General features: G+C 40.0%; 1 long non-coding RNA gene across 1 annotated transcript; it reads right to left on the bottom strand.

Moving 5' to 3' along the window:
• Positions 1 to 481: 481 nt before the first annotated feature.
• Positions 482 to 5,703, bottom strand: LOC126993388 (uncharacterized). Its single transcript, XR_007747729.1, has 4 exons — positions 5,518 to 5,703; positions 4,049 to 4,231; positions 2,919 to 2,977; positions 482 to 1,901 (listed from the first exon to the last, which is right to left on the bottom strand). It is a non-coding gene; the product is annotated as an uncharacterized LOC126993388 (long non-coding RNA).
• Between the last annotated feature and the right edge of the window lie 1,853 nt (positions 5,704 to 7,556).

Below are 7,556 nucleotides of genomic sequence, written 5' to 3'. Positions count from 1 at the left end.
CCCGGATGTCACACTGGTCCTGTGTCCCAGGGTAATGGGTTCCCTAACACCACAGGCTCATGGGCTAATGTTACAGAGATGAGCACCGAGGCCACATACTGCTACAGCGTATGCCCCCAGCCTTACCTTTACCTTTTGCAAAATGCTCTTAGCACATCAATATAAGAGCAAAGCATCATAAAACATGCTGAAATACATGATGGAGGACATTAAGAAGGTAACACATGAGTTGTCTTAAATGGAATGCAATAACTTGGTAGTCCTGGGAGACAGGCGAGCCTGGAGGTGAAAATGGAATGTAGGACACGGTATGATCTCACAAGCTCTGACCTTGGTGTCAGGGCCATGAAGATATTAAGCTCAGTAGACACAACTATGCAGCGGAGGCACATATGATAAAAGCAAATGAGACAAAATAAGGCAACTCATAGAGTAAGAAAATAGCAGGAAAGTTATGCTGCAGTATGTGACACAACAAATTACAGGGCAGAGAGTGATATGTATTTCATAGGCTACATCAGTAAACATGTAGCATTTATTGTAGGAAGCACACATTAAAGTTGGATGTAATAAAATATATGTTTTATGCACACATTAAAGTTGGATGTAATAAAATATATGTTTTTAGCACACATTAAAGTTGGATGTAATAAAATCATTTGATATGAAACTCCTTGAACTGGCCAACCAAACAAACCACTCTCTGCCCCCCCCCAAAGCATTATTTTTCACAAGGTTTATGAGGCATTAGTCAAGAATATCAACTGCCATTACATTTTGTAAATCATACCTATGTGATTATGTATATCATATAAAGCAGAAAAAAATTTGCAAGCTGTAATACAAACAAGATTACTCCTGGAAGCCACATTAATGATGCCAGACATGTGATGATAGACACTTAGTGTGATGAAATTACATGCTGTATTTCACATTATGAAACCAATCCAAGTGTCACTGCAGGACATATTAGGTAAGGCAGACACCAAAAGCTAGTTACCTGAACAAGATTAAATATAACAGGCAAAATCCACAATAAAGAATTGCATACTGTTGGGTAGGGAAGAGAACAAATGCTTCCAAGCATTACACCTGAAATAAACAATGGCAGATATTCAAAGCTTGTAAACTGAACAAGATCTGATTTATAATAGGCAAAACCAACAATGGTGCATTACATGCGATATCTGGCAGGGGATTCCTTGCATTACAATTGGAAAGTGGCAGACACCTAAAGCTTGTTAACTGAACAAGATCTGATTTATAACAGGCAAAACCAACAATGGTGCATTACGTGTGATATCTAGCAGGGAAGATAAATGATTCCTTGCATTACAACTGGAAAGTGGCAGACACCCAAAGCTTGTTATTTGAACAAGATCTGATTTATAACAAGCAAGCCCAACAATGGTGCATTACTTGCAATATTTGGCAAAGTATATGGAAAAAAATTCTTGGCGTAACAAGAGTAATACTAAATAATGGCAAATCCCACGAAGTTTCTCTTCTTTTGACAAAGCCTGTGCTCTTTGCTGCAGGGCTGTCAGAGTCTGTTTGCTCCAGCCAACATGTACTGAAATACCCCTGAGTCATGATTGAAGTGTTGAAACTGAAGACAAGTGAAATACTGTGCTCAGAAATCTATTAGCATTTGGACTTTGATAGTATAAGGCCAGAGCAAACCTCCTCTCTTGTAACCCATATCTCCTACTAGGCTTAGATCTTGGCATCTTGCAGCATGTTGAACCTGACCTCATAAAAAATCCATCCCTATTGGATCTAAAAAATTGCTGGCTCTGGGCAAAAACTGCCCAGGATTTGTAACAGTCTGGGCTTTGAGTTGCCTTGCCTCCCGGTGCAGACGACAGACTGTTGTGTGCAGCAATTTTCACTTTTCATGTCTGAAAATACATGAAAAAATATTTAATCACAATTAATCACAATTCTAAATAATAAAATATGTGCATGTAATTGCATTATTTTCAGTGCTATAAGGACAGTGAATCTAAGCATTGACATCATGTCTGCACGCCAGCATCGATGGAAGGCTTCACTTAGATTGCCTGACAAGAGTAATATTTTCAGGAGATGGGGGAGAGGATACAACTGGAGACTCTTGACAGATATAATGTCAAGATCTACAAGCACCCATTTACCATATATATCTTTGATGTTCAGTCCATACTAAAACATTTGTCAATGTGTTGCCACACTAAAAATATAAAAATTCCCTGTTTCTGCAATGTTAGTCATACCTAAGCCCTGCTAAACCATCCAAGTGAATCAAGAATGAGTTCTGGGCGGCAGCATGAGCCAATACTAAATGGCACCACTATAAAAAAAAAGCCTGCATCATGACGGGCCTGGGCCGACCGCCAGGCGCCTGAAGAAAACCTACCGGCGCTATAGGCAGGTGGGAAAAAAAAAAAAAAAAAAAAAAAGGATCACATCAGAAGAATGGACAAAGGTTTGTTAGTGGCACTTCAAGGTTATGCTACCTCTTCAAAGATTGGCCAGTCATGGTTTATAAAGTGGAACAGGATAAACAAGAAACAGGTAGATATCTGTGGACACTACTGTTACTATCAAATGCCAGCCTATGGCAAAATTTGAACCTATGCTATCAAAAACATAAGACCCATATGCTGATCACTCGACTAATCATAACGGTACTACACCCATAGAAACATAATAAAGAGTTTAAATATATCATTCAAAATTTCAACCTTTTTACATACTTTTTTTTTTGAGATATGAAGCCTACTGGTGTAACAGTTGAATATTGAACTCAATTTGTATGCAGAGATGTGAAGTATGTTATTAAGCTGTAATGTTTCCAACACATTAGTTGTGATTAAAGCAACACGGAATAGTAACTAAAGAGGATAAATTATCACTGAGAACAAGAGGTTCCTTACTATATTGTGGTGAGCTTGATGGCCGAGTCAAGTTTCCTCCAACCCCATCAAGTTCACACCTGTTGAGAGGCAATTTTTTAATCAAAGTGAAAAATGGATGCAAATGGTCACTAAAACTAGTTATTATACTTGGTGTCACAAATTTGGGCAAAGAATTTAAGGAAGGACTCTTGGACTTGGCGTCACTGATGAGGTAAATGATCTCGTGCACTCATTGGGCTATAATATATACATTGTTATAATGTGTATTATTGTCTTGTTACTATATATTACCTACTGATAATGGAAATACATGTCAGGATAAATCATCAAATACAAGGAAAAAAGAATCATGTATGGAAATTGTGAACTTTTAAGTTCATGAAACAAACAAAGTTTATTATACACAAAAAGGTTGGATACTTCAGATGTAAAAGATTTTTGGATATAACATCACCCCCTTCCTCCATATTGGTTCTTTAAAGCAAGGGTTGACTACGGCTGATTATTATTTGCGGCAGGTTACACGACACTTTTTTTAGTGCAAACCATCTGGAAATCAATGATCATTATAAGGAATACTTCTCATGAGTAGCTACTAAAACTTGACAACCTAGAAGGATGCACCATCAGACTGTAAAGGATAGATGTATTATAAGACATAGCTACATTGGTGGATCCAAAGGGGGGCCCAGGCCCCCCCAATGTTCCTGAGTGATACAGGAAAACTAGCTCAAAAGCGCGCTGCGGCTAAAACAATGCTTTGGCACAAAGTCCAGGCCGTTATACCCATTGATTTAGGTCACTTCACCAGTTTTTCAAGACCAGGACTGCCTAGAATGGCTAATCGGTAATGCTAATGCTCCTTCCACCCGCAAAAAGTCTGACGTCCTCCCAAAAACTCATTTCCTGGATCTACACCCAAAGACATACCGTAACATGGTTCAGTGATCATGGACAAAAAAAAAATGTTAAGACAATCAATATCCAATCATTTCAGGATACATAAATCAGCATCCATATGAAGGAATTCTACAACTTAAAAGTGATGTTGAGCAGGGCATGTCAAGTGACTTGCACAGTCTATTTTGTGAAGTCATAATTAGATTAATATCACAACAATCAACAAACACTAGATGAAGTATTCATACCAAAATCAGTACATGGAGCTGGTGCACTGCAATGGGAAGCACATTCCTGCAGCTCACCAAGAGGGTTGAATGATGCCATGTACTTCAGGGGGGGTGGCTAAATGTCTTCACCCTTGGCCTCTTTCTTGGCCTCTCCCCCTTCAGCTGCCACATTCTCTTGGATGATATCGGACGTGTTCGGATCTGTTGGGATGTGGTTGTGTTAGATGTGGAATAACATACGACAGTGGAACATGGAAGGAAAAAGTATGTCCACAAGGTAAAATACAGAGATGAGGATTGCACTGCATTAGTTGAGTGATTACAAGATGTAAATTGAAATTCTTTGGATACTGAAAGGATGTACGGGGACAACTGGGTGAGAAGAGAGAGAGATGCAGATTTTTGTTATATAGCTAGATACACCAATGAAGACTTGGGACATACACATTCAGAAAGACCACAATTTTGGCTGCTAGACAGAAAAACACTAGATGTCAAAGTGCCAGGACATTGAAGGAAGTAATAATAAGAAAAGCAATAATAATTAATGAGTATAAATATATTTCTGATATTTTTGTTTATTTTAATGCTAGTATTGGAATTTTCCAACACTAAGAATATAATAAATAAATATTGATAAATTAATTAAAATAAATACATTAATTGTACTAATACTACCACTAACAATATTAACAGCACTGCACCTAATAGACTGAGCAATAAACTGAGTCTGATATGTAACCATAATTAAACTGTCTCTGTCTGGGTGTTATGTGAAGCTTGCTCCATGCACCGTGATAGGAATGGCATAGATGCATGCAGGTTACTGAGATGCTTACAGTCACCAGCCACTTGTAGATATGGCACCAAAATGTGTTGGAAGCATTGGCGGCCAACTTCCATTTATTTAACTATTATTTTCTTTAAACAAAGGAGACAGCTCAAGAGCAACAAAGCGTACTAGAAAAAAAAAGCCCCACTACTCACCACTCCCAAACAGACAAAAGTAGAGTCTTGATACACTCTTCTTGAAGGTCACGTTATAGGTAGGAGGAAATGCGGACAATGGAAGGCTGTTCCAGTTTATCAGTGTAAGGGATGAAAGAGTGAAGATATGCTGATTAACTTTTGCATAAGATGTTTGGCAAGATAGAACATGCAGTAATTGACTTAAATTAGAAAAGTATAGATTTAGGAGGGAAATGGGCAGGCATTGGTTTAATAATAGGGTGGTGGGGGAATGGAATAGATTCCGCAATCACATAGTGAGTGCAGGGACGATAGCTTGTTTTAAGAGTAGACTGGATAGCTACATGGACGAGGCTGACAGGTGGTAATGGGGAGGAATCTGGAGCTGCCGTGTGTAGGCCATTCGGCCTCTTGCCGCGGGAGGAGGGGAGGCATGCAGTTAGCAAGTTCAGAACAGCTGTCAGCGTGAAAATTATTAGAATTTCCACATTATCATTATTTATATATATATCACTTACCCCGGGTGGCATCCTTCCGTAATAAATGTAGCTTCACACCAGGCTGTGTCCTCTTTATCACCACAAAGGGACATGATTTGAGGCTCCGGCTGGTAAACGTGGCGGCCGCGGCGGTGTTATGATTTTTGAACGAGGCAGCGTTGCAATCGGAGCAGAGAAAGATATTTCTACGAATAGCGGTATAATAAACAGTATAAGTTAGACCGAGATAATTATATTCACCCACTCTTTCCCCCTACAAACCAATGACTCAATGTATTTATATCATCATTATTGATGGAAGTCAGCGTGCGTGCTAAAACAATGAGTTTGGAAGAAAAACATGATCACATAGTTTTAAAGAACGGCAGTAGGGCTACAATTCCTTGGTTCATTCCAGTATGTATACAGAAAGGTTAAACTCATAAAACACATCTAACCACACATACAGAGAAAGTAATATAATTGTGGTATAATAATATAACAATAATAGCATTACTCATGACATGCAGTCAGGCTATATCTACCTAGTAAATATATACAGTATATATAGTTCCTACTGTTCATTTTAATATTTATCTACCTTTATTTTTTTTATTAAAATGGGAAATAACCAGACTGAAGAAAAAAAGTAGCAACATTTGCTGCTTGATCCCATGTAGCAACACTGCTGATTGGTTCTAGGGGTTGGGGGTGGGTCTTAAGGGGGGGAGGCGCCTGGATGTAAACAAAGCTGCTCCTGCGCCATCTGTTGCAACCGACATACACCAACACCCGCCCACGGTCTCCCATAGAGGCCCCCTCTCCTGTTCTATAGTCTCCTTGGATAGAACACACACGCCCTTATCCTGCTTCCTCCACATCATAAAATAAAAACTGATGGTGATTCGAGACTCTCGGCGTTCGAACCCACGAGTGAAGCAACGAGACACTTCAACCATGACACGGGAACAATCATCTCCACAACACAATCTCCTTAGCCATTAAACACAGGAATATAGAAACCTACTATACATTTCAGCGGCGGACAAACGCTGTTTTTCGCAAATATCTCCTAAACGAATCGTTGGATCAGTATGACATTTCAGCACACTACAGTTAACATCCGGACCTAATTTATGGCTAACATACCACGATACTATATGTGTTATGTGAGGAGTTTACTCGTGGAAAATAACACAAACCCGACGAGTCATGTTGACGCATTCGAAGGAAAGTGTGCCCCCCCCCCAACACCCTCCCAAACTATTCCTAACCACAACTACTTCTCCCCCTTCTCGCTCTCATTGTCCTTCCTCTTCTCCCCCTAGCTCCTCGCCTCCCTCATCATTCTTATGTCCCTCCCTATTTCTCCCATCACTGTATTATATATTAGAATGTTATGTAGGTGTATATGTATAGATATGATTATTAACTAAGAGCATGGTACAATTCCATGGAGGCAAGACGTATTTCACGTTGATAATTACTGTACAACACCTGGATGCGCCTCGGCAGTCAATGAGTTATACCCTGCCTCTGCTTGAGTCATAGCCTCGGGCTGGGGAAGGGGGATGGTGTGAGTAGGGGTGAAGAGGAAACGAGGAGGGGATGCTGCGATAGGGGGGTCGGGAAGGAGGGGTCGGGGGGTTGTTCGGGGCGTTGGTGGAGGGGTTAGACGAGTACCCCACACTCGTCCGATTCTGTATAACACCTTAGATATGATGACTGGATTAGGCTTAATATCAGTCAGTAAACTCCTCACATAACACACATTGCAATATGGTATATCAGCCATAAATTAGGTCCGGGTGTTAAAGGTAGTGTACTGAAATATCATACTGATCCAACGAATCGTTTAGGAGATATTTGCGAAAAACAGCGTTTGTCCGCCGCTGAAATGTATAGTAGGAGCATCGGAGTATGAGAAGCACACTAGTCTACCTTCCATTACGTTCAACATGACCAAAATAACCGGTATCCGTTGAAGCGTTTAAGTTCATTCAGATAGAGTTTCAAGATTCGTCTGTTGCTCTCCACTCGGATGCTAACCCTTCGTCAGTCGCCGCTAGAGTTGGAGA

The sequence above is a fragment of the Eriocheir sinensis genome, unplaced genomic scaffold (genome assembly GCF_024679095.1).
Source record: "Eriocheir sinensis breed Jianghai 21 unplaced genomic scaffold, ASM2467909v1 Scaffold610, whole genome shotgun sequence".
Lineage (NCBI taxonomy): Eukaryota > Metazoa > Arthropoda > Malacostraca > Decapoda > Varunidae > Eriocheir > Eriocheir sinensis.
Note: the sequence above shows the minus strand (reverse complement) of the source record. Positions and strands in the feature narration are given on the sequence as shown.